The sequence below is a fragment of the Zonotrichia albicollis genome, chromosome 1 (genome assembly GCF_047830755.1).
Source record: "Zonotrichia albicollis isolate bZonAlb1 chromosome 1, bZonAlb1.hap1, whole genome shotgun sequence".
NCBI lineage: Eukaryota > Metazoa > Chordata > Aves > Passeriformes > Passerellidae > Zonotrichia > Zonotrichia albicollis.
Genome location: NC_133819.1, coordinates 55,509,255 through 55,537,212, shown reverse-complemented (window position 1 = coordinate 55,537,212; position 27,958 = coordinate 55,509,255). Strand labels below are relative to the sequence as shown.

Below are 27,958 nucleotides of genomic sequence, written 5' to 3'. Positions count from 1 at the left end.
ATAAAACCAGAATTAATGATTCCATAAACATTTATTTGGAGGCAGTATTAACACGTCTATAAAGTATTTTTGGGCAATAAAGAATAAATAACACCTATTATTAATGTAATGGTAAAACAAAATGTTGCTTACCACACCTTTACAATACCCTAGTTTAATACATTATTAAACAGCATCCCAGAATGTATAACCACTGAACAGAAACTCCAGATGTAGAGATATTGCTGTGGTTTTATCAGCAGCAACATGGTTAACGCTAGCCCAATCCTGATCCCAGCGTAGACAGGGCCTTTGGTTTGCTCTGTTTCGGTTTTGGATGAATAATAACACTTATGCTAACTTCACGCTGGGCTTGGTTGTTTGGTCACATCACTTTCCAGTGGGCACAAAATCTGCCTCTAATGTTTGCACCCTAGCTTTCATTTTAAAGTAAATCACTGAGATGAGACCCTGCCAATTTAGTCTTGCATGCCACTTTCTTCAGCCAAACAGTTGTACAGATTGTCCCCTGCAGGGTCTTCCACCAAGAGAAAAGCAGGTCTTCTCCCACCCATGCCAACAAATGTTCCAGGAGCCTGCTCTGCACGTCCTCACTGGTTTCCCCAAATGCAGCTGTGGAGGGAATAGTGGTTACTGGCACCACACGTTAGGAACTTTTAAGGTGTGCTAGCCCACTTCTGACAGTAGAAAAACTCCCAAGGAGACACATTGCTTTCTTCATTGCCCTTCCTCTTCTCCACCTAGTCAAGTTACCCTGGGCAAGAAATTCAGCCATACCCAGCAGGTTTCTCAAGAAAGATGAGAAATGTAGCACAGACCAGCACTGGCTGAAAATGAAGTAAAAGCCTTTTCTACTCACTTAAATTGAAGGTGGTCTTCTCACTGCAGCCCAGGTCATATTGGTTTTGAAAAGGAATTGCTGATGCAATTCTGGAGGATCAGGCAGATCCATGAAGGGTTCTTGCCCTGTCTCCAATACCCATGGTCCCCAGGTGCTTACCACATCAGCATCCTTTCACTTGGGTAGTAGTACTTCAGCTGACTGATACTTGCCTGTCCACTGTGAAGATTTCTGTTATACACGATTGTGTCTCCCTCTAGTGACTAAATGTATTTTTGAAAGCCATTTTGAAAGCCCCAACATAATTTTTAGAGTCTGTAAAGTATGTATCTACCTATGATGTGCAGATTCAACACTCTTATCTTTCATTCCTAATTATGCACCAAGGTATGAATTTGATTTTGCTTAAAACTGTCCAAATTTTAAGAGAGTACCAAGTAAGCATGCTTAACTCTGTATTTAAACAAAGAAGATAGTATCTGACCAGTAGGAATGGTCAATATTGATTAAACATTCATGCCATTTATTTTGTACTGGCAGCTAATCTATGTGCGAATATTTAAATTCAGTCAATGATATTTAACAGCACCTCTACTAAATTTATCTCTTGTGCTTATCACAGATATGAGGATCACTCTTTCTTATTTGGCAAGCTAGAAGATATCTACTCATCCTCACCAACAAAACAGTAGCCTGAATTTGGTTTAAAAGTCATAGATAAATAAAGGAAAATCATGACCAAAGTTTCATCAACTGAAGATGAGAGTGGACATGAGATGACTGAAAGCTTGAAACTTCACAAAAGGACTGACATTGACTGTTTTTTTCTCAGCTTATCCCAAAAGCAATAATACACTTTACACTGACAATAATCCTCTAGGTCTTTTACAGAAAAGAGGAAAAGACAATGTGATTTAAAATCTACAGAAACGGATAAAGTCCGTAAGTAGGACTAATGCCTGAGGCTAGAAGTCAAGTCTGTGAGGATTCTTGCATTATTCTTACCTAATTTCAAAAAAGTGTCATACTAGTAATTTATTTGGCCTGAGATATTTTTAGTTTTTAATACTAATAAAAGTCATAATATGACTGCAAAAGGTAGAAGAGAGGAGCCTTTAAAATTTTCATTACTCACTGTGTCCGTACTCTGGTTTCAAGTTTTGTTTTTCCTTCTTGGTCAGCTGCAGTTCAGTTTCTTAGCTCTATTTTGGTCCTGTTACAAAGTAAATATATAAACTTAAGTACATGACCCTCACCTCAGCATGTTTGTAGCTTCCTTTCTCATAGAATCATAGAATATTATTTTATGAATCATAGAATACGATTTCTTTATCATAGAACCTTAGAATTTGCTGAGTTGGAAGGGACCCATCAGGTCATGGAGTCCACCTCTTGGCTGTAGTGTAAATATGTGAAGCAGTAGATGTTTGGGGGTTTTAGCTCTGAAGGAAACAATTTTTTTAATAATATTTCCTTTTCAATCATCTACATTCACTGATTTAATTTTGCAGCTACCAAGTCATTGGCTAGAGCAGTAGTATGTCCATACTAGAAAAAAAAAAAAAAAACAGGGAAAGATGAAGTAATACCACCTGTTTATAAACTGCACAAATACTACAGCAAATCAACCGTGCTGCCAAAATCCAGCAAGTGTTGAGGTGCTCCGTCAGTAAAGTACACCCCAGCTCTGCCTGTTACCCTTCTTCTGCGTGCCCATAGGTGGCACCAGTCCTGTTCGTAACACCTCAGCCTGGGCCTACCGATATCCCTGCAGACCTCGACTGCGGTTTCCACCCTGGTTTCTTCCGTGCTGTCGGTGGATGTGTTAATCACCAATGTTAAATACACGCAGAAGCAACTTCAGACAAGCTAAGCATGAAACACTCTTCTATCTGCCACATCACACATCACTACCTGACCATACAGCCATATCCTCAAATGATAAGGCCAAAATAATACCAAATAACAGTCTGAAGAATACTTCTCAGGAAAAGTGGCTTTAAATATGTTAAGGTGTACATAACATTGTTCTTCTGGCCCTGCCTCTACCAGAGAGAAGCAGCAAACTCAGGGTCCCGAGGAAACCCATTTCAACAAAGTACACTCAAAATCTGACAAAGTGCAGCATTGACTATAATTTGTGCCAAATACCTTTGTAGATGTTAAGCACCCTGCCACAGATGTTTATTTCCCATCCCACAAGTTTCAGAACTTTGGTAAAAAGCCAAAATCATGCTGTTCAAGAATAAAAATCAGTAGAAATCCCCAATATTAAATTGTTAAAATATTTAATATAAATAATATTATCTCTTTTTTTGCTGTTGTTCTTAAATGTTCACACTTTAAACTATAAATTAACTAAATAATGTAATAAAATAATTGTCTTGAATTATAAAAGAGTAAAATATTTGTCTCAAAATTATCAAAAGGGAACATTTCAAGAAGACATTTTTTCCCCCAGAATTAGAGGGAGTTAGATCAGAACAGTAAGAACTGATCTTTCTTACAAACAGGTTCTATTGGTTTTTCCAATGTTCCTACATTTTCCAGAAGAGAAAGCAAATAATTAAAATTATATCACTTTTTTTTTTGTCCTACTACCTATTTCTCACAATCTGCCTATTTTTGCCTTCTTTTTCTATTTATTTCTTTAAAATTTTATTTTAATTCTGGGATCCAAAATGTTGGAGAACAGATGCATAATTAGATACCTCCTTCCATCCCTCTCCTCTCCAAACAGCGGTGTTTGCCTAGGCCTTACTACATCCAGAGAGAATTACAAGGAAGAATTTACGTCAGACACATGCAAAACTGGTACAAACAGCCCAGGAACTACCTCAACTTGCTCTGTCCACCTCTAAGCCCAGCACCTGAGAAAAAGCAGAGAAGAGCTGGATCAGCTCTATTATATCTATCAAGGGAAAGACTCATTTACCTAACTTTAGACACCTAAAATGAAGATGTGCCGTTGAAAGCGCCCATATAGTGGGGCTCAATGCTCAGTGGAGAGTGATGATCCATCTCAGTCTGAAGTAGTTTCTGTGGGTTAAACTGTCCTCCAGAAATGTGAGTACCTAGTGAAGTAGCCCACAGAACTAGTTTATACTCAGCATGTCACGTTTATCTGAGTGTAAAGACCCTGCACATGTACCCTGAATGAAGAAGCTGCTTTTGGGATACAGTGCACACAAAAGTAACAGTGTTTCTCCTTCACCTCTGTCCTCACCAGCCAGTTGCGATCTCCATGATTAGGGTTTTAAACCTTGGTCCATCTTTATGTCATTGTTTGGGTGGTTTGTTGCATCTTGTGATGCCCTGCCCTTTACCCTTCTCTTTAGCCACCAAGCAAAGATAAATATATACTGCAATTGCCAGGCTTTTCTTTATAGGCCAAGAAATATTCTAAATATACCACACTGTATATACTGTACCTTAACACATTCACAAATTATAAAGAATTTTCATTCAAAGAATTATAAATTATTCCTTTTGCAACATTACTGTAATTCACTTTTCAGTTAGTTTCTTTAAATTATTAGTTATTGCTCAACTTTTATTATTTAAAAAGAGATGCTTTAACACATTTCAGCTCTGTTAAACTACCTTTTACACATGAATTAGTGTGAATTTTATTGCTGTATTTTCCCAGCTTATTAAAAAAGTGGTACTTTACAAACAAAACTGCAGGATGGATTTATTATTTGCAGTCCTTGTCCAAGCTTTCACACCTACTTAATATGGGTAAAGTGTTTAGGTTTCCAATGTAGTCCAGTCACATGACTCAAATCAAACTTGCAATTGCCTCTTTGGGATTTAAAACTATTAGAGTTGTGCTTTTATATACTCTTTTGTTTTGCTTGAATCACTTTCTCATGTCTATGAAGTACAGCTGACACAATAAAAGTTTGATCAATGCATAACCAGTGGAATGTATATTTCTTCCAGATATGTAATACCAAGTTGAAAATTATTAATCTATGAAAATGATCTTTTTCAGCTACCTATTCTTGGAATTAAAATCAGTTTCTGTCTTGAGGTATATGGTTTGGCCTGGGACTTTCCAGTCTGAGCTTTTCAACATTTTCTTGTAATTTGCTCTATTAAAATGAATGCTATCCTGATGTAAAGTTTCAATTGCCAGGGCAGATTTTTTTTTTCATACTGTGATACTTGAATAAAATTATCCCGGCAATACAAGAATAAGCATTAGAAAAAGCCTATACAAGCAGTCTTTATTTCCTTACCAATTTAGCCTCCTTTCACGTATCATTGTCATGGATGCTATTGGATATTCTGAAATACTTTAGGCCTCAGAGTCATGCTTTGGGCATACATGAAATCAGCAAATTCCTGCAAAGAAATTTAAAAATTAAACATTCAAAAATAAAAAATTAAATTAATTTAATTTATTGAATTCAATTAATAAAAATTAAACATTTGGCAATATGAACTGGTCTTCAAGTTCTGGGGTACATTAACCTGGTAGATAATTAATTTTTGTTCCCTCAGATTGACTTAGTATTCTTCTCCAGCTAAAGCCTGACTCTTCTGGAATTGGTGGTGTTCTTAAATACAAACCAAGAATTCAGACTCTGGCCTTCAGGTAACATTTATGACACACTGCCTTTTAAAATCAAAAGTAAAAGAAAGTAAAAAACAGAGAACATGTCAGTACATACTTTTTGGTGCAAGATTTTCTAAATAATGTTGTATAAAAATATTGTAGGTATATACCAGTATAAATCTGTGGAGCCAGCTTAAACATGGTGATGTCAGATGTCATGTATTTCAGGAATTTTCACAATATTTCATGTTTTTCTCTGAAAGTTACCTTTCAGGGATTAAATTTTTACATTAGCCTCAGAAGCAAGACTGCAGATAAAATGGGCAATATTTGCGAATACGTTTTGAAGCCAACATTAGCAATTCAGATCCTGGATTCCCACATCCTGTTCATGTTATATGTAGTACATCCCATAGCACTGTGTTGTTCCAGAACATGATTGACTTTGTCAGGCATGAAAACTGTCCATACGCCATAGCAGAAAACCTCTCAGAGCCACACTAATATACTAAGGAATGAGCCCACCTTCATAGGAGTGAGTGGACTTCTTACACTGCCTACCCAGTAGGTTTGCTCCAATTTCATGTACAAAACAAAGTTTGTTTGTGGAAGTATGCATAAAGATGGAATCTCTAGTACTTTAAGATGTCTCTCCTACACACTCTTTATATATGTATTGTAAATAAGTTTATTGGAACAGAACATCAAAACAAATGTGGTCTGACTGAAAGCTACTGCTATAGTAAATTTGCCTTGTCTCAGTAGAGTGGAGGCTGTCATACTATCCAGAAGCAGACAATACTCAAATTTCTTCTTTCTGTCTTTAACTTAATTATGACATTCTGTATTCTGGAGCTTATATGCATATTTATAAATCCAAGACTTACATCCTGTTAATGCCTTTAAATAAATAGTTAATATCTACAAAAATGTCAAGCCTTACTCACTGTATCTTTAGCAACATGTCTTAGTTTGAAAGACACGTGTCTTCTAGGGAAGGCAGGAGCCTCCCTTGGAATGGAAAACGTGAACTCCCTCCCTCCAGATTTTTAGGATTTTGAAATTAAGGGCCTCTCAGGCAAAGATTCGAGAATAGGAATGACAGCTCTTTACTACTATGTATAACAAAGCAAACAACCAATAACAATTACAGCATTAACAACAAACAGAACCACGAACCCGGCCTTCTTGGCCGCAGCACTTCCCCCTTGGGTGCAGTTACGGTCACGGCCAGCAGGGGCGCTGTTGGCTCCCGGTGGGCAGGGCAGGTGCGGTGATTCCCCTGCGGCTGCAGGCGGCGCTCTGGCGTGAGTGTGAGTGGCAGAGGGTAATGGCGGCTTGCCCTAGACGGGAAGGGATGGCAGAGAAGCTTTGCTTTGCAAACCCTGGGGCAGTCCATCTCGGTCCCACAGCATGACTCATAGGAGCACCACGCTGGAGCAGCAGGAATGAGCAAAAAACCCGGACTGGTCAACGAGATGTATCAGAAGCTCTGTGGCAGTAATCGGAACTGCGGGATGTCCCAGCAGGGAAGGGAGAGGTGAGCTCAGGATCCCAGGCACCCGGGCAAATGGTGATAGGTCCCTCTTTTAGTGAGGCAGGTGTTAATAAGGTCCCAATTCGATGGCTGCTCTAGCAAGCAGAGTCTCACCCCACAGCAGAAGGAGCAGCTTCGGGCTCGGTTATGGCGGTGGAAGTGAATTCCTTTCCCCATGCAGCAGCTCTGACCGTCCTCCTCCTCCAAAGCCCAGAGAGAGAGAGAGGTAGCAGCTGCCCCAGCTCTGTGCTTTACCTGCCCATTTCTCCCCTTGGAGAGAAACTCCCAGAGTAGAGGAGTGCGACCAGACGCTCTCCTCTTCAGCGCTTGATCACTTCTTTTGTTTCTTAAATGCTCAGTCATTAGTGCTTCCTAGCAAGTTATGGGAAGAAATTCTGTGAGTGAAAAGGAGCAAAAGGAAAGAAACCTACACCCCCCACTTCCGGCAAGATAACACAATGAAGATATTTTGCATATTCAAGCATAGTCATATAGCTGGTTAATACTCGCTAGAATGATTTTCCATCTATCTTGTACATTGTCATCAAAAATAGGTGTAGCAAGAACATATTGCAAAGTGCAACATGTCCCATCTTTTTTTCTAGAACAAAGGATATACACAAGGTAAGAGCAATGATCATTCAAGGGAAGACTGAACTGGGAGCCACTGAACTGGGAGAAAGTCCTTGGAACATTCTGTGATAATCACTTTCAATGTATGTATTAAACAGTGAACTTTATATTTGCTAGTCAGATATGTCTAACAATTCTTCCACACCATGGAACTCTTCTTCTTGATTGTGTCTTTAATTAAGGCTCTTATTGTGTTCATATAACTCTGGAAGACCTGACTCTACTGTAACTGGTAGTAATCTTCCTGAAATACCTCAGTGATTGAAAAAAATGGCATTATTTGGCAGATCTCAAGGAGTTTTTCAAAAATACCTATTTTTTAAACTTTTACTGCTAATTGCAAGACATCATGTCCACATGACTTTAGGTATAGTTTCTTCTGTTCCCAACTGATTGCTCAAATCTGGCAACTTCAAACAGTAAATACCCTGGATTGCTTATCCCTTTCCAGTACTTAGGCCATAACAGTCCTCAGCCGATTTTGAAAATATATGAGGGTCTTCTTGCAACATTTACTATTTAGAGAGAAAAAAAAACAAACCACTGTGACTTATTAGTACAGCCTCAGCATTCTTGAAAATTAATGGACATTCGGCTCCCATATCCCTGCCAGTCCTGAGAGTGTTAAGAAAACATCCAGTTCTGACGATTGGCAGACACTTCAGCAGTCACATTCCCACTTTGACTGCTGGGACTGAAACATCTTTACAGTAGGTGGCTGCAGTGAGCCAATGGGTCGCTCGCTTTACCTATCCCAGTCATGCAGTCAGACCAGGTTTCCTTGGCGGTTCGACCACATGTTTCCCAGATGTCCATAAAGCAATTTATTCCCAGCACAGTAGCAGAAGATACGGCTGGAGCTGATGCCTCCGAGGAGAACTTCCAACAAAGGAACCTCCTCACAATCTGCACGTGGGAAAGTCTTCCTCTTCTTGAGTCTTTAGCTCCTGCTGTGTCTCTCAGTGTCCATTCCCCCACCTGACTTGTAGCCTTTGCACCCCTTGTTATGCAAAGGATTGGCAGTTCATGGCCTCTTGTCTCTCTGGGCTCTCACCCAGAGCTTGGTATGCATCTTGAACTGCAGTATACAAAACAAGCTACCTGCACCAGGTGTATTGCTGAACAGAAAGTTGGACTTTGGATGTTGAAAGTGCCGATCCATGCCATGATCAGATCTGCCTCAAGAAGAGGTTTTTTGCATCCTCCCAATAACTGCTCATTCCCACTGCTTCCCTGTCAAAGGCTAAAATCTCTCAATTGTGACAATACTTGTGTGTTAATATTCAAGACTATTTTTTTAAATTTCCTTTAAAAAAAGTTATTTCACATAAATTATAGCGAAGACCTGAAGCCAGGATAGAAAGGAAATTTCCTAAAATGATTTTTCCATCAAATGCTTTATAAAGCTGTAATATATGTTAGAAATAATTCATGCTATAAAAGAATGTATTTTATAAAGGTTGTGAAATGCAAACGAGTGTCTGACCACAAGCAGCCTGAGAGGCAGACTTCTATGCATACTCCAAAATTCCTGGAGTCGGCCAGATAACAATCAGCATTTAGCCCAATAATAGACACACCCAACATGATGATCGCCAGTATCCCAAGTCACTGGAAACCGCCTAAGAGCGATCATTGCCCTGTTGATAACATCGATCAAGATAGCCGAAGTCACCAGAAACATGCATGTGAATACGTGACTTCTCAGGATTCGATCAGCGCTGGCTATCAACCAGGAAATGGCGATTGTCCAGCTCTGCCCAGTGAAAGAACCAACTGTGAATATGCAGAGTTACAAAAGAAACTTGGACTCCTTCACCTTGGGCACAATAAACTGTATAAAACATCCCTGCTAGAAGCGACTCTCGTGAACGGCGGGGGGGAATCGATGCAATAGAGGTCGGATCCAGGTTCACCCAGCTCTGAACCCGGGCTTGACGCTGTCTCTTTGGCTGTGGTGGTTTTGAGGACTGTATTTTGGTTGTGGAAAAAGGTAAATAAATCTTTTCGGATTTTTTATAATTTGGCTTTTGATTGATCATTTATAACAAAGCCTTGTAGTGTTTAATAACCAGAAATGTGGGGTTCTGTCACCCTCAGCCCTTTCTTACCACCATCACATCCCAGCATGGGAGGATGAGAGCTATAGAATGAAATGCTTTTGTCACTCTGACGTATCTCATCCTCTGCATGAAAATATGTTTATCCCATCTAGCTCTTGCTATCAGTCTGAGACTTGGTTTGTCAAAGTTTAGGTCCGTTCAAATATTTGCAAAAGAGTTCCCTAGTTTTGATGGTGAAAAACTTCAGCATCAGAACTTCAGGCACAACTGCAAGTTGGATGGTGTGTCTGCAAAGCTTCTAACACAACATTCATGTAGGATAGCTGCCCTACATTTCAAATTGTGCTGTTTCAAAGTAAATTACTTTCCTTTTGCAGCACAATAATTAGGGTTATTATTTATACAACACTGTCAATATTTGCAAGTACTACAGGGATACACACAGAAGACAGACTTATGGAAGGATTGTTAATTTATTTTACCAGTGGCTTTACCAATGGTTCTTTGGCTCTTCTCCCTTTGAAGAAAGAGGTATGAGGGAAAGATGTACTATATGTCTTTCTATCATTCTTGAAATTAGACATTTGTATAAAGACCTACAGCATCATTTTTAATGCTCTACTCTCCGAAACTGCTGCTTTAATCAAGTGTAACATAGGAAACAAGGTGTACAAAGCTGGAAGATAACACATTCAGCCATGCTTGGCCTAGTATGTCTTGACTCTCACAAGAAGGCCAGAGTGGCAGGTTGTGGAGGCTGAAAGTCAAAAACTTAGCCATCATAAATGCTGTATGGTGGTTCATGCTCAATATACCTTCCCACCTAAACCACTGCAAAGCTTTTCTCATGCACAGCCGTCATCAAAAAAAGTAGAGCACAGCTGAACCTCCATTCTAGTACTTATCTAAACATCTGTGCTGAAGCAACCACCAGAGAAGATCCTTAAAGTCCCTGGTGTGAGGAATAGCTACTCACTTTTCATAGTTTAGGAAGGTTTATTAAACCTTATCAAAAATACAATAGAAGACTAGAGAAAAATATTACGGCACTGGGAGCAAAAGATTTTCCCTGCCATGTGCTCTCTCCCCCCACACAATGGAGATTTTTCCCTTTTAACCCTTTAACCCCTCCCAAAGTTCTGTTCATCAACCCCTTCTTCACTGTTCAGCGGTGGAGATCTCTTCCTCAAATCCTGATTGGAGGTCAGGTGTTGCCATAATGACAAGCTGACCCTCCCAGATGTCCCAACGCCAGATGTCCCTTGGTAACAACACAAGGGGGTACAACATAACTATAAATCTATAAAACTTTTCTTAACCTATATACATGATATTTGTCTGTTAATTGTAAGAGTCAATCATCACATTACTCATCTATCACAATGGTAAGTGTAATTATCTTGGTTTTTGGCCAGATCTTTGACTAACTAGAAACTCAGCTCCCACAAGATGACAAAAGACCACTAGAAAACCTCTTGCCAACTCACATGGCAGTGTGATTTGGATGAAGTTGCAAAAATTTGTGTTAGGGAGCTTCCTTCTGCCACAACCAGTATTTCTGGACCCCTCAAGGTTTTTTCCCCTGCATGTGGTATACATACATAAGGCATATATGACTGGCACACTCAGCCATGGCAGGCATGTTCATGACTCAGAGGGAAAGCATCCATTTCAGCCTCAACTCCTTGAAATGACAACTCCTTCCCTCCATTTTGTCATGATCTTTCCTTCCTTCAGAGACTCGGTATACCATGCCTCATCAGTGGATGAGAAGGGAAACCAAAATGTTCTACTGCATATGCATGAGAACAAGACCTAATTAACCAAGAATGAGAGGTGGGAATTGGTTGTGCAAGACCTAGATGAAAGACTAGAGCCTTGATTTCTCTGCTCTTCTCTGTGAGCTGTCTTCACATTCAAATACCTTCTGGTGCTGTGGTTGAAAGAAAATTTCTTGAGGTTAAAAGAAAACTTTACCTTTGCTGGAAGTCTCCTGTTAAGTCTGCTGTTGCTGGGAAACTCTGCAGTCTTTCCTCAGGGCTGAACTCTGTGGTCTTCATCTTTAATTGGCTTTCCCTTGACCCCTCCTATATAAGGCTTGCCTTGTCATCACTCAACATCAGAGTTTTTCCTCTGTGTCAGAGAACACAAGCTGCTGCCTTACTTTTCTAGGTCCAACTCACATGCTCAAAAGTTTCCCACAACAACAGCCCTGCCATGTGGAGCACATCTAGGAATTTGTGTGTTATGGTGTATCTGTCAGTGGAGAAATATTTGATTGGGAGGATATGCCTCCAAATCCTATAGTACAATATGAAGTTGTTTGCTGGGAGTAATTTTTCAGGCTCTGGCCACAGATTCTTTTGACTTAACCTGATACACTTTGCACAATTCACTTTATTTTCTCTCCAAAGCAAAAGAAACTCACTCTTGTACAGACCTTCTTGACATTATTCCATCTTTCAAATGACTGATTGCATCATCACTTTCTATTTATTTCCTGGTAGGCACTACTGCAACACTTTTTAAATTCTTCCTTCCCCTTTGGAACCTGCTGCTCAACACAAATGCAGTCAAGAAAAATCTCCTAAAGGAATTGTTCTTCCCGGCTTCTATTGTGCTTTTGAAGAAGCACCCTCACAGTTGAAAAGTGAAGTAAAGAAGTCTGGGCCATGTGGATACTAGGGGTGTGTCATGAATGTACCCTAGGGGCCTGCGATCTGCTTCAGTGGTAATAGCACAGCTACATGGGATGACTAAGCTCCTGACCCTCAGGGAAAACAAGAATAATATTTTTTTTTTTCCATCTGAATATAATTTTGCTGTGCTGATATATAGACTTTGAATCTTTTCACTGTGTGCTTCTTCTTGCACAAGAGCACCTTTCAGGTAGGGTTAATTGTTCCTTGTGGTGGGACTTTCCTTTTTTGCATGAAATATTTTATTTCTTTCCCAACAGCATCCTTCATGTTTCAGATTGCTGCCTCATCCCAGCTGTTTATGGACACCCTTTGACTTCTGCTGTTCTTGGTACCCATTACTAACTGGTAGGTAGTCATCCAGCCCATGGCTTTCCATTTCTTAGGGGAAATTGTTTTACAGCATTGACTTCATCTGTGATTCCTGAAGTTCTCAATTTGCTATGCAGTAATTTACATTCTTCTGTAATCCCAGTTTTAGTTTATTCTTCCTGAATTTTGACTGAGCAGTGGTATTCCCTCTTGTCTCGGTCACATACATTTACACTGTCATGTATGTTTTCACCTCCTGTCAACAGTCTTGCATCATGCACCCTTTTCCCAGGAAATCTTGTGCACTGATAACAGGCCAGCAGGTGTTTCCTACCAAATGTTGTGGCTGCTCATCTCTTCTTCCAGTCCCACTTACCTTGCCCAGGGTGGGCAGTTTATATTCAGAATACGCTGCAGGGTCCTGATATTAATAGAGCCTATTGCAAAGGGAGCTTATTCTTTTGCAAGGATCAGTAAGTGTCCAGACTGTCTTTTTTTGTACCCACCTTAGAGGTTTGACTACTTTAAATCACACCCTTTTCTAAGACACTGAGATTCCTTTGCATCTCACTCATAAAAGTAGCTGCTGAAATACCTAGTTGTCAGTACCAGAAACTTGGGAGGTCACTTATTTTTGCAGTTTCCAGTTTTGCCCATGTTTCTGGACACAAAAGTTCCTAGCTGCTAGAAAAATATCATTTTACTTGCCTCTGATATAGAATGGATTCCACATGTATAAAGTTTTTTATGAAGTGACACCATTTTTCTGTGTTAGGACTTATTTGACAGCATGTCAACCACATAGAGAGATCCTGACCTTTCTCTTTGCATAGTTCTCCAACAACTGGGGTTGCAAAATTCCGTATTTCATCAGTGGAATCCAAATGGAAGCTGTCTTTTGTCCTTCCTATGTCTCATAAATATAAAATACTTTTTCCCCGGCTGTTTATTGAAAACTGAATATCACAGGTTCTCCTTTGGCCCTATGCAGCTAATTAGACTAGGAAGCTAGCTACATTGTTATCCTTCTCTTTGCCATGTGCTGTAGCCAAGAAGAGTGCTGTGTCACTGCTGCTGCTAGAGTCTCTTTGGGGGTGCTCTCCAACTGCAGGCACCAACTGCACTGTACACCCTGTGCTTTTCTGTCTGCTTATGCGTCATGCTTCTGCAAAATGATTTACTTTGTTTTTGGACTCAAACAGCCTTGCTAAAATGCAACTCTTTTGGTAAAGAGTTGCTTTTTGCTTTACTCTTTTAGTAAAGGTGTAATGAAACATTTGGACCTCATGAAAACAGAATGTTTTTCTATTTTACAGGGAAGTTTAGGAAGAGGGTGAACAATTTCTCAGCTGTTGAGTCAGCATTTGGACAGTGAGGTAAGTAAGGGTGAAAAGGATCTCCCTAAATGGCCAGAGCATTATTTTCTTTTATCACAGTTTTGACAGTCAGAATTGGAAATAGTGTCAGAATGCAAAGCTGCAAATAAAGGCAAATGATGCTTCAATCTAGATTCAAAAGCAAATTCACAGCTGCCTGTGAATTAAAACTAAGAGCAGCTCAGTAGAGCCCACATCTCTCTGCACTTCTGGCTGAGGGGGTACCAAGCAATCCTTACCTGCCAGGAGGATAGCTGTGTGCTCATGGTGCTGAGTCCCTTAATATGCCACCCCAACAGGCACATCCCACATGATGGTGAGCACCTACATAACACAGTGCTATAGTCCCAGACCAGAGCTGCCTCATATGCATCCATGTCCAAATGACTCTCTGCCCGGGCTTGATTTTTAAAGACTGCCAAAGGGTGCAGACAGAGAACTCTGTGGGAATGGGGCATGAGACATGATTTGCCTCTATTGGTCCTGAATGTGCTTGAAAATCTCTTTATGTTTCAAATATAATAATGAATTTGGTGAAAGTCAGTTTGATTATTTGATCCTACAAATGGTTTGATTATTGCCTGAGATGACATTCCTATGGGGCGAATTTTATTTATGCTTATATTTTCTGCTGATTGTTTATGATGTAATTGACTATGATAGAATTTTAAAAATATATTCTTCTTAAAGGATGACTATAAAACTTATATCTTCATCTGTAGTGGTAAGAAGATTCTTTTAAATAGCATTCTTTACCCATATTAGTTCTTTCTTCATCAAATATTTCTTCACAAATTCCTTCTTATTGGTATTGGATTTCATAATTGAAAATAATAATATTTTAGAAAACAATATTTTCTCCCTTGGTAATTGTTCTCAAATACTGATGGTATATATCGGAATTTTTGTAGTAAACAGAGAATTAAAATTTACTGATTGGTAGGGAGAAAAGAATAATTTTGCTTGCAATCCCACACAGTCATCATAATAACAAATTATCGTACATTGGTGTAGGTATACAAAGGAAAAACAGGGCTTTCCTCATTTCATAACAATGATTACATTTTGAATTATGTTATACACCTCTAATAAGAAAGGGGCATCTTGAGAGGTAATTAGCATCTGCAAATCTCAAAAAAATATTGGATTAAAGTTTATAATATATTCCTGTAGACTTGAGCCCAGTTTGCACTCAGATTTTACAAACTAATGATGGTATACCAAAAGGTACAATATTTGTATTTGTAAAGTGTACATTAGCTTAAGCTTGTTCCTGGAACAATATAGAATTATACTTTATTGAAAGTATAACTGCCGTTGTACCATAGTTCTAATAGTTGTAGTTAAAATTTTAAGCTTAGTATAAAAAATTAAAAATAAGAAGGAAATTGACTTGCTATAGTGCTGCAGAGGAGCTAGAGAGAAATTGAACTTCACTGTACTGTTAAGTGTGTCCTGATGGCAAGTGATCAACAACAGTATGCATTTCAATCTTCACAACACTTGCACCAGTGTCAAAGTGGCACCCATTGGCTGAAATCTGATCAAAGCTTTTGAGCAAGGACCCAGTGAACTTATAGAGGACTGTTTTAAGGCCAGCCAATTCCACTCTCAGTAATCTTGAAGGGGAGATTACTGAGAGTGGAATTGGATCAGTCTCAGTAGGGGAAGTCTGAAGATTTCCTCTAGATGTAGTGGAGAGAGCAAAGTAAAGTGTCCCAAAAAGGTACTAGGAGTCCTCCACTGAACCCCATGAAAACTAGCTCTGCTATGACACTCTGAGAAGAGCACTGGTAATTAGCCCACAGATATTTTTTGGCATCTGGGTATCTCACCTGAGAGACATACACAGCATCTTCAATGTCTTCTCAAATGTCACTGAAACCTGGGACAATAGCTGTCCATTCAGGTATGCAGAGTGGAAAGACTGGTTAGATGCATACCAAGAGCCTTATCTACAACTGTGTCCAAGGAGGAAAATACAGTAGCACAGCAACCTAGAAAGCTAATCACTTCTCCTGGGCTTTTCTGGGCAGCAGTGAGTTTGGCTTTTCAGCATTAGGAGTTGATTACACAATGTAACTAGTAAGATGGGAAATAGCCCTGTCCCATCAATCACACAGAAAGAAGGCTTCTTGCAGGTTCCCTGCAGCACCAAAATCAGGGGATCTGCAGCAAGTGTCCTGCCTTAAGATCTGACTGTACAGAACCATCAATGAGTTTCATGGTTGCAGTGACTCAATGCAGGAATTAAATGAATGGGAAAACCAGGCAGAAAAAGTGATTAAGAATGAAAAGCAAGAAAAGAGTATTAGAACCTCCTGCAGTCTTAGTATCTTAGACCACATATTTGCACTCCGTTCTTCCAACAAAAGACAATTATGAGCTTGCGCGTATGCGCGCACACACTCTTGCTTATTCTATGCTTTTTTGCCTCATCTGGCAGCCGCTTTCCGGTCCAGCAGACACTAACATCTAATGAGACAAACTTCCCATTTTCAGACTAATCAGTCGGCTGCACTAATTGCAAATGCAAATATGCAAATTTATATTAATTAATTACTCTGCTAATTAGTTCTGCAGTCTTTTTGGGGTAATAAATCATTGTGCAGTGGAAGGGAAACACGTCCTGTCCCATTTCACTCCACATAAAAATTTAATGTACTAATTGAAGGAAATATATTAAAAAAACCCAGATTCTGACTCTACTGATAGGTTCCCTTCAGAAAGGTATGATTGAAAGAAGTCTTGCACATCCCCAGCAAATGCCATCACTAAGGTGCCTGTTAGCAATTTAATTATCACATTATGGGCTCCAGGAAAAGCCAGTTTGCTGTGCTGCAGGCTGTGACTCTGAGCTCCATAACTGACACATTTTGCAGCAAATGCTGTTTATACATCCATGAAAGATAATATGAGGAAAACACTCACTTTGCTCTACCTGAATATTCTGTTAAGGCTTGCAGTTAAATCTCAGGAATCTGGATCTGCCATATAATTCTGTTAGGGCTTGTACTTAAATCTCAGGAATCTGGGTCTACTCTGTAATTCTGCAGCTTCATCAGATCACATTTGAATGGGTTGTTCAAGGAAAATGGAGAGTAGCTGAAAAAGAAACTTCTTGCAGAACCCTTCCCTGGTCTTGAATTTTGCTTTGTCTCTACTCCATTTCACCAGGACTTTCAATTCCCCATGTGACACCACCTCGCCCTTGCAATGCTTACCTTGCCATTCCACTGCCCTTCTACAGATGTTTTGCCCAGCCTCAGGAGATCTGTAGTCTTTCTTCCCCACTCCAATATCTGCAAGGTGCAGCGAGTTCCCTGCACTGATTTAATGCCCCAGCAATGGCACACAGGACATCATGCTCATAGAACCTTAGGTACCAAAGCCTGACAAGGTGTGAATGTCAGTGTGGAAGGTGGGGCTTATTGTATGTTTTACTTTTTTTAGAACATGGGAAAAAATCCATCCTCATAGCATAATAAGCCCAACAACACCTGGCTGTAAAAAAATAATGCCCTCATCAAATGAAGCTACACCAACTACCAGCAATGCTGTAGCACGCAGTTCATTAGAGGCATTCTTGGAGCCAAAGACTCTCCTAAGCAGTTTAGAAAGGCATTAAGCAAACTGAACCCTTTTCTGTCACGCAAGTTCAGGCTAACTGGAAATCTTCCACAGCTCCCAGGTTTTTTCATCTTCCTTACTTTTTTTGCCCCACAGTCATGTGCCATTGTATCCATTAATGTGAAACGTCTACAGAGCATTTTCTTGAGAGTTTGAGTGTATCTTAAATTAACCTGCCTTATAGATGTAGGTTGCAAACCAGTCAAAGTTGTTGTAAAAGTCAACAGAGGAGTTCTATTACCAGAAATTCAGACAACTCACATATCATAGTCTTCCATTATTTAAAAAAAAAAAAAATCTAAAGTATTAGCAAATGTTTATGTTTTAAATTGAAACAATAAATAAGATTTATAGGTAATTAAATGCCAAGGGCCTGTATCATTCTAGATTCAACCAGAAGTTGAACTGTATACTTTTCTCATAGTTTGAAGCTCTAGGATAGCTTACTTTTTATTTATTTTCCTATCCAAACACTGGAATAAAATACTGTTATACTGAAAACCTGAAGTCTTATGATTTAGGCTCTAGGAAACAAAGGAAAATTAAAAACCTCTTAAAATAGCTAAAATTGAAAGAGCACTTTATAGAACAGCCAAAGACAGAATTTATTTTTCAAACACTTGTCATTTTTGTTTGAAATACTAATATACACTAATGGCTATACCATTAAACATCATGCAAATTTAAAAATGTATTTAAAATCAAACCACCTTTGCTCTTTGTAGATTTGTGGGATCCTGGAGTCAAAAGGTGTCCAAATTATTTGTTATAGAGTGCAGGCCTCCCCACCTGCTGGGAGTTTTTTAGCTGCCTTTTTTTTAAGGTCTACAAAGTTTCAGAGATTAATATGTGAAGATTTTAATAGAATTAAAAAGGTGCCTCTTAAATAATGAATAGATACAAGATGGTAATGTTCTGATTGTCAGTAGTGTGCTCTAAAGTTTTACATTTAAATTTTAATTGTACTAGGACATGAGATGTAACTTAAGATATTTGATAAAACCCATCCTTTGATGGGTTTCTTTTTATTAGAAAGCTTCAATAGGACGTGCATATTTTGCAAATTGAAGTAGATTTTTCTTTTTCTTTTTCTTTTTCTTTTTCTTTTTCTTTTTCTTTTTCTTTTTCTTTTTCTTTTTCTTTTTCTTTTTCTTTTTCTTTTTCTTTTTCTTTTTCTTTTTCTTTTTCTTTTTCTTTTTCTTTTTCTTTTTCTTTCTTTTTCACCTTCTCTTTCTTTTTTTCACCTTTTTTTTCACCTTCTTTTCCACCTTCTTTTTCACCTTCTTTTCCACCTTCTTTTTGGCCTTCTTTTTCTTTTTCGTCTCCGTTTTTGCCTTCTCTTTCTTTTTTCTTTTTCTCATTGTGTTCAGAATACTTATATACAGTGAAAAAAAAAGTGATGCTAGTAAAGTTCCATCATAATATGTTAATGCCCTTTCACTTACTTCTGACTGATATTCATTCTCTTGTCAGGACTGTGAAATTAAGACTTTTCTTAACATATAGAACAGCAAGACCCATTTGGTATCCAAGATGAAACCCAGATGAGTGTTAAGATTGACAGTGTTTTCACCCTTGTAATTAGCGATTCACACAAATGTGGGTTTAGTTTGCACTTATGCTTGGAACATGGCACCTCTTCATACAGAGAGCATCATTCACATGTTAACATTTTCACTTTTGCTTTTTGTTGGCAAGTAAAGCAGCATACTTACTACTGACTTCTGTTAGCTGTATATTTGCTATATACTTTTCACTATTTATTAATATTCTATTCAAAAATAATTTAATGTGAGCAAAGCATGGACAAGAACAATGTGATGCTCCTCTCCTTTGCCCTGCACTGAAGGAGGACCTTACCTGCCTAATGTCACTCTGCTGCTTCCAAGTGAATGATTTCCATGAGGACAGTGCTGGGGAACTGTTTTCAAATATATTTTTCTTAAAGTGTAAAGATCCACCTCCCTCCCTTGCTGAGGGAAGGATGGGTGGCCTCAGTACAACAGAATAAGTACCACGCCGCTGAGTTTATTTGCAGTCTCTTTCTTGGTTGCGTACTGACTCAGTGATGTCTGGAGGAAGGGCACAGGACTAGGAAGCCTTATGGCAATACAGCAACGGTTGCCAGAAATTCATCAAGGATTTTGATGGGTTTTGAACAAGTCTGTTCATTCTAAATTGAGGATTAAAAGACTCAGTGATAGAGGAGAAGGCAAAAGGATGGCTAAAACATCTCTGTTTTGCTAAAGCTGAGATGCAACTGATTTGTTCATGCACACTAGAGGTTTAGACAGAAAAAAAACCCCATAAATAAACACCCTAAATGGACTGTGCTTATTAGTCTACTTAGGCTAGACAACACACTACCACAAGAAGTGGATTTCCAGAATGTATGTTTGGAAAAAGGAATTGATATGCATATCAGAGTACCAGTATCAGTTAATTATAGTAATGCTTTTTGGGTCATGCTTCAGGGCTCTCAGAATTCAGCAACCGTTAGAGAACAGGTTGAGATTTAATAGGAGTAATCTCTTTTTAACCTTCATGTACAGACTTTAAGGGTCTCTCTCCATCAAAGGCTAATGCTGGAAAATATATATGAGATCAGAATGATCATAGATCTAAACAAACACCAAAAATTACTGTGTTCTGAGTTGTGGACTATATGTCTATGTGGTCCTTTGTCTTCTGGGAGTGAATGGCTCTTGGAAGTTCATTTAGTCTCTTTTCTAATTCCTTATAAGGCTAGAATGCAAAAGGAATGAAAAAATGTTCAAGGAAAACTTGATCACTTCAGTGATCAAGCAATAGAGGTAGCATAATACACATGGTCTTTTGTACCCAACAAATTAATTGATATTGTTAATCTCTTTAGAAACAATTGCATCCACAATGGACAAGAGGACAACTATCAGGCTAAATTAACATAAAGATCACATATAAAATCATTGGGGGGAAAAAAGGAGAACAAACTAATGGTGGAGAAAAAGCCCAGAGAAGCCCTAAAGGCAAACAATAGAATTAATAAGTATGGTAAATGCAAACCACCTAAGCAAAAAAAAAAAAAAAAAAAAAAAGATTGGGGAAATAACAGCAAAATAAGAAAGTATTTTTTCTATACTGAAGTTCCATGTCCTCAGCTCTTTGCCTCCAGGACTCCAAACACAAGGATGCCTTTTCCCAAGTAGCAAGATGTCCCGAGGAGCAGATTGAGACTGCTGTTCATCTCTCGTACAGGACCAGCGTGCTGCTTTCCTCTCTGCTCCCACAGTGACTCAATGCCATCACCACAGCTCAGAGAGGGTATCTGTATGAGGAACCACACTCGAGGCATATTAAGATATATAGCAATGGGGTAGCCCAGGGCTGAGACACTGGTTTACAGCTGCCCAAGGCAGCAACAAGAAACATCTCTAATACAAATCAAGGTGTGAAGCAATTCAGTGCTTCAGAGAGATGTGTGCAGGACACTAGTGCAGGTGAGAAAAGTGAAACTAAACCACTACATCCCTACTGGAGAGAAAAAGGGCTGGCTTCCTCTTTTTTATTGTATTTCAAAGTTCTTTGCTCAACCTGTTGGGGGATACCTCACTGTACCAAATTGAGGCAGAAACCTGTGATGTTGCAGGTTAAAATGACGTTGTGGCTGCAAAGTACCTTGAAATATTTAGGGAAAATGAAATTAGAGAATTTTTTCAGTGAGTTATGACAAAAATTCCCTGTTTGTTTTCAATCCCAGCCATGATGAAATATTGAAATATTTTGCTGGTATACTCCCTCACAGTATTTTCAACAGAAAAAACTGCACTTAAATTTCAGAAGTTGATATTTCCTGCTTTGATGTACAAAGTAGAGAGGAACAGATCATTGCCAGACACTTAGAGAAATACCTTTTTAGTGAAAAGCTGAAAGGAAACAGTCTTTCCGTTAAAGATTTTGTCATCAGTTAACTTCTCCTAAAGTATCTTAATTATTTCTCTTTTTCAGCATTTTAATTATCCAGAATTGAATTTATCTTTGTGCAATAATAGAATATGAACTATGAACATTAAGTTTGTAGCTGATTCTTAAATCCCTTTTCCTATATAAATCATGTAAATTCATACCTTTTTTTCTGTAAGAGCAAAGACACATTTGTCATATTTTACTCTAGCTTTACATAAACAAAGGTTAAATAAAGTGTTAGTACAAAAGATTTAATCAAGGCACAGGTTTTTCAACCACACACTTACAATTTAAACATCTAAAATGAATTATTCAGTTTCTCTGGAATAGAAGAGCAAGTGCAGTTAGGTCTAGATTGATTTTATCAGACTGTGAACAGGCTGTGACATAAATTGAGAAATACTTGAATAAAAAAAATAAAACTTGAAATACTTGGGCTGAAGAGAAGCAGAAAATGTTTATGCTGTGCTGCATTACCTCCACATGCTCCATAGGGAGTAGTGTTACTGACCTTTTCTTTTTCTGCCCTGCCCTCTGTCTGCCCTCTTCTACCTCACACCACTGCTGCCCCAGATAGATAATCATCAATACCATCACTCTTGCCTCAATCTATCACTGGTAAGATATTTGAGAGGGCAATCAGCCCAGCTGGAGAAAACATAAAAGTGGAAAATATATTTCTGCTTAGAAAATGGAAATATTATATTTATACTTACGACTTGGACACATCAGGCTCTCAAGTGGTTCTCTAGCGGCCTGAGCACCCCTTTTCCTAATTACTTGTAGATATAATCATTTGCAGATATAAATTTTATTTATTATGTGCATGTGGTAGCAGTGTGCATGGAATATTCACAGCAATATTCACAGCATCCACCTCTGGGAGGTGGTCCCTTACAGTTTCAGTCAGGAACATATGTTTTAAGTACACAGTCTGAATAGAGATCTTTTTATTTTCCTTTGAGTCTGAAGAAGAAAATTGTTTCCTTCCACAATCATCTCAGAATTTAGAATTAGGTCAATGGGAAGGGCACATGTGCAGAGAGTGAAAGTTGCTGAGTTCTCAGTGTATTTCTCATTGTACATCTAACTCACCATGGGAACCTGAGAGATAGCTCGTCTGTCCGTGAAACACTCCCTGAACAAGTAGGCACTGAAGCTAAATTTCAGTTCATACAATGCTGTAAGGTCTCCATTTGCCATGTGCTGTAAGAAGCTCAAGGTAACTTTAACAAGTACAGAAAGTAAAATAAAGTAGATTTCTCTTGCACAACTCAAATGAAAATCCATGGTGCTTTGAGTACTTTTTCCAGCCACAGACAGAATGTAGCCATTTAAATAGTTTTTATTCCATAATATTACTTTTGTGCATAAACAGTCATTAACTTTTCATCGGTGTCTTCATGGATTAAACAGTCCCTAAGTACATTTTGACAGCACGGATTATTATGAACTCTTGTAATTTAAAATGGAAGAGAATTGAGATTGTGTGTGTGTATATATTTCCTTATTCCCTCTCTTTCATAAGCTATAAGGTTTAATAGCAGTTAACACTAGACCACAGCACTTCTAAATAACAATAGCCCTGCCAAATCTAACTGGCGTTCCAATTAGTCTGACAATTCTGCTAATTAAGAACATCAAACTTTTAAACAAAGGCTATCTTTTTTGTGTTGGGATTGGCAAAATGGAATTGAAGGTATAAGGAAGGCCGAACCTCTCCTTCCAAGAATTGCTGATAATTAAAGGAAATAAAAATATTTGGGGAGCATGTAGAAACATTTAGATGTGGTAGTTAAATAAGAATTCAGACACGGTAGTTAAATAAGAAGCATAGGCTATCTAATAACCTCTAATATTCTATTGTAGAATAGAATTTCTATATTATTGTAAATAATATAGAAATGGATTTAAAAGTGAAAACTGCAAATCCACAATATATGGATGAAAGAGGTTTGCTTTTTGGAAATTATTATTTAAGCCAGGTGCTATAGGGATTTCAATGCATAAGGCAAACTGAGACATTCCTTTCTTTGAAGAAAAGATCCCTTTTTAAAATTTTCTTTCTTACAGATATGGAAAAAAGCAAAGAAAAAAAAATGTTCTGCAATGAAAAATTTTCAGTGAATATTTGTTTTAAATCAATAATTTTTTAAAGAATTGCTCTAGTTTTGATTTTATGTAATATATGAAATTTTTAAAAGAATCATCCTTTCAAATCTCTTTGAAGTGATTTAAAGATCTTACTTTTCCTAAGTACCTTATTCTCAGAATTAAATTTCATTACAATGCGCTTAAAACACAAAGTTTTTTGCCAAAAAATAAACACATTCTTCTGAAAGAATTTTTTTTTTTTTACCACTTTACGTAACCAGGTCAAACTGCAAATGTCTTCTTCATAATCAGGATTTCTGTTTCTGTGGGAGTAAGAGCATTTTCACAGAGTCTCTGCAAAAAAAACCTTACCGTCACTTTGTGCCACAAGAAGCAAATGAATAACAGGTTGAATGGAAAGCAATATTTACTCCAAACCCCACCAACCTGAGCATCATAGATTTCATTCTTCCACCACCCAGCCTTCAAGACATAGTGCAGGAACTGTGAATCTCTCAGGATTTGGCCTCATGCCATAATGCCAAATATATTTCCTATGTTGCCTTACCAAATCATTACTGCACTGCCTGTATTCACACTGTTTAAGGATTTAGAAATACTGGGAGAGATGGCTATTCTAGTCACCATCTGCTAACATCAGCTGTCTTCAAAATTCATAGCAAAGTACCCTTTTGAGAGAAATCTTATCTATATGGCTTTACATAGCAAGATGTCTTACAGGTCCAAATGCAGAATGCAGACTCCAGCATGCCTCTCTAGGCAGAAAGCTCACTTCAACCCAAGTCACACACAAAATTCCTGAATAAAAGCCTGAACATACCATAGCACACTCTTCAGAATGTATGCCTTTGAACAATTTGTTAAGTGCAATTTTTTTTTTTCTCTCCCAGACACAATGCAGTAAGAAGACTTGAACTGCTATATGTATTTCTGAAAAAATAGCAACTGAATTAAACATGATCAGAAAGAAACCAAAATAAAGCTAGATACATCAGATACGTATTGTCTAACACTGGGAACAATGCCATGGGAAGAAAGAAAGGATTTCTAACTTAAAAAAATATGTGCATCTTCAGTACTGTTTCTGCTGACCACTGACTGTTTCAGCATTTTGCAAACTATGCCCTGTATGAACTTTTCCCATCACTTCAAGAGCTTAAAGAGGTAGGCTCATAGCAATGAGCATGAGCTAGATAGAAAGCTAATACGGCAACCAGCACAATAGAGGGGAAACACAAGCAGGAATCAGGATCAGCAAGCCACGCTCCCTTCTTAGGAAAGGGATTTTGCCAAACTTCTGAGCGCCTTCTGGCCGTGGCTATTTAAACTATTTGGAGATTCAAACTAGTCCTCAGCCAGCCAAAGGACTGAAATGAAAACTTCAGGCTGCCAAAAGATATATAATTTCCTTTGCACATCCTGTTACGTGAGATCACTTGACAGAGTGGCTACCTTCAAAATCAACACTGGATACTCAAACTGTGGCAGGGAGCACTGATTTTCATGGTTGGTGGACAAGGGAGCTGGCAAGCTGTAGGATTTACACAACTCCTTTGGGATTGCTCAGACATGAGGGGTACTAATACAGAAAGTACTGTTTACTTCATCTTACACTTAAGTGCCTCACTTCTATTTACAGCAGATCACAATGTCATGTTGATTTTGGAAAACTTGATTGATTCTTTAGACAATGATGTTTCTAAGAGGGTGTCCATGTATTTTATAAAAACCTCTATGCAGCTGTAAGTAAAATCTGCTCTTGATTCTACTTCTTTAATTGTATACTTCTATATATGGGAAATGAATTTGTTAGGTTAAGAACCTAAGAAGTTTACATCTTATAACACCATCGTGTCTGCTTGATCAGCAGATTTGGTGAAAAACACAATTACAATGGATTTTTATAGATGAGAAACATCAGTTACTCTGAAAGTAGATCTGCAGCTAGAAGTAATACAATTGTTCATTCATCACTGAAAAAATTGTTCTTTAAACATCAGGTTTTCCAAAACTATTTTGGGTAAATATCATTACAGCCCTATCTGAATTCAGCACCATTTTACAGCTAAGATGAAATTAACTGTGCCTTTCACTTTTACAGAAGCTTGAGGATAGAATCCAGAAAACAATTTTATAAATTCCTATTCTATTTGCAGGGAATTCCACCATTGAATCTCCAGCACTCTCAGGGGAAAATTGATCCTGTGGGTATAAGACCTCAAATGTTCCAGCTTGTCTCAAGGTAAAATGACATGGTCAAGATCCCTCAAAATATATAGCTATCCACGTTCCACTGTTTTCAAATCAGTGAAAAATGCATATAGTTTTGTGTAACAAGAAAAAGCAGGAAGGCTAGGTGATTCAGTAACTGCACATACCACCTAATCTCTCAGAAAAATAATTTCTGGCATGTCTATCAAATAGACGTTGGACTCTTCATGACTCCTAAATTAGCGGAAAAAGTTCAGGATCAATGCTGTAAGATCCTTATGCCTCCCTTTTCCTCCTAGAAAGTAGCATTTTTCTGCTTCATTCCTATAAACATTTAATTCTGGTACCAGCTTAGGTTTGTTTATTTTGCTTTGTGTTTTTTTAATCCAAAATTACCTTTCATTTCAATAAGGAAAGAGCTCTAGTAAGGTTTTTAAGTACATGCATTATCACAGGTTGCAATGCTGCTTGGCAGTCATGGATGCTAGTTAAAAATGTAATAAGATTTGAGAAGTGTAAGGAAGACCATCGTTCATTAACAGTTTGGGATGCCTGATTGCACAGCTTTTCTGCTTTTTGAATGAAAATTTACTTATCTCAATCAGACAGTATCTCAGGAAAAGTCCTGTCCTAAAAGGATTATAAATTCAGATAATAAAAGGCAAACCAAAAGGAGCATATATGTCCATTACAGTAAGCCTGAGTCATCCTGCTAAACACTTAATATTATTTCCTATAAACAAGCACCTCTGCTGAGCTGTTGTGAAAACTACCTGCCTACTGGTGTGTAGACAGAATGAAGGTTTCATAGGCAATTGTAGCTCTGGCATTTATTTCTGTCAGCTACTTGCCTTCTCATCTTTAATAGTGTACATTCAAAATAGGCTTTAAGTTTTTACTTTTATTCATTTATTTTCCTAAGTTGTTCATGCTTTTAAAAAGCAGGAAATTATGATTCCTGCATATGAGCTTACAGCCCACCTGGACCTAGTGGTTTCATGGGGCTAAAGAAGTCAGTTCTCTAGTCTGAGGATTTTCTCCCTGCTCAGTTTCAAAGGTCTGCTGCAAATAATAAAAGTGTCAGACTTTCTAGTAAAGTTTGCAAGGAACATTGACAAAATTGCCCTTACAAAGCATTTAACAGTAAAGAGAGAGAGAAACAAATTGGAAAGGGGGAGAGGGGTTGCGGGGAGAAAGAGCATGAGAAAGATAGTCACCATCACGTGGATCCAGACCATGTCCCATTGCCCTTCCTCTGGTCTTCTCAGTGAAGGGGCTCTCACGAGAGAAAGTCCAATGGGTTAATATACGTTCAGGTACAGGTGGGAACAGCCAAACACCTCCCGTGTTGCTGAGAGTTTTACATTGTCTTTTGCAATGAGGATCTGTTGCAACACTGCAGTCCCCTAGTGTGAAATGTGTCTGCAGGCTGTGGCCTCCCCGTGTGGGACCCAGGCAGAGCTGATTTTCAGGACAGCTGCTGGGTTTGGCTTTCCTTGTGGACAATTTCTTCTCCGGAACCCTTGCTTACTTCTCCATAGACCTGAGGTAAGTGGACAATAGTAGCACCTTTAACTTATCGGACATTCCCATCAGGTGCAGTCTAAATTCCAGGAATCCAGAAGGCATACTAGGGATAGGTGGGAAAAGTAGAGGGGACCGGTAGGGGGAATGGGTTGGGAGGACAGGCTGGGCTTGGGTGGTTGGAAGTGAGCAGTCGCTTCTTTATATTATTTGCTATAGTGGGCAAAGTCCTTCAGTGATCTTAACAGTGTTTAAGGCAATCATGATCTTTAAGTCTCTTGCATTGCATATTGAATTTAATTTATAGAATTCATATGTTTAAAAAACCCATATATATATATGTGTACACATGTACAGGTCCTAATCAAACTGCTCATCTTGTGGCATGTGGTTTCTGTAAGGCCACTCTGCTCTTCTGTGTCAGTGCTGTAGCCATGTGCTCAGAGCTCCCACCACTTCCTGGGCAGTCTTTGTCCCAGCATGACCCCACCATGTGAAGTGCAGCATG

The 27,958-nt window shown here is 38.5% G+C and overlaps 2 long non-coding RNA genes across 3 annotated transcripts; one reads left to right on the top strand and one right to left on the bottom strand.

Annotated features, from left to right (window-relative positions):
• On the bottom strand, positions 1–24,273 carry LOC113459271 (uncharacterized). Of its 2 annotated transcripts, none has more exons than XR_012577154.1 (4): positions 24,142–24,273; positions 5,086–5,191; positions 1,977–2,054; positions 1–612 (listed from the first exon to the last, which is right to left on the bottom strand). It is a non-coding gene; the product is annotated as an uncharacterized LOC113459271 (long non-coding RNA). The 2 variants fall into 2 exon arrangements; XR_003380366.2 differs by lacking the exon at positions 24,142–24,273 and adding an exon at positions 22,317–22,453.
• Positions 12,198–27,534, top strand: LOC113459263 (uncharacterized). Its single transcript, XR_003380357.2, has 5 exons — positions 12,198–12,527; positions 12,615–12,685; positions 13,966–14,025; positions 25,872–25,957; positions 27,355–27,534. It is a non-coding gene; the product is annotated as an uncharacterized LOC113459263 (long non-coding RNA).
• Positions 27,535–27,958: the final 424 nt, after the last annotated feature.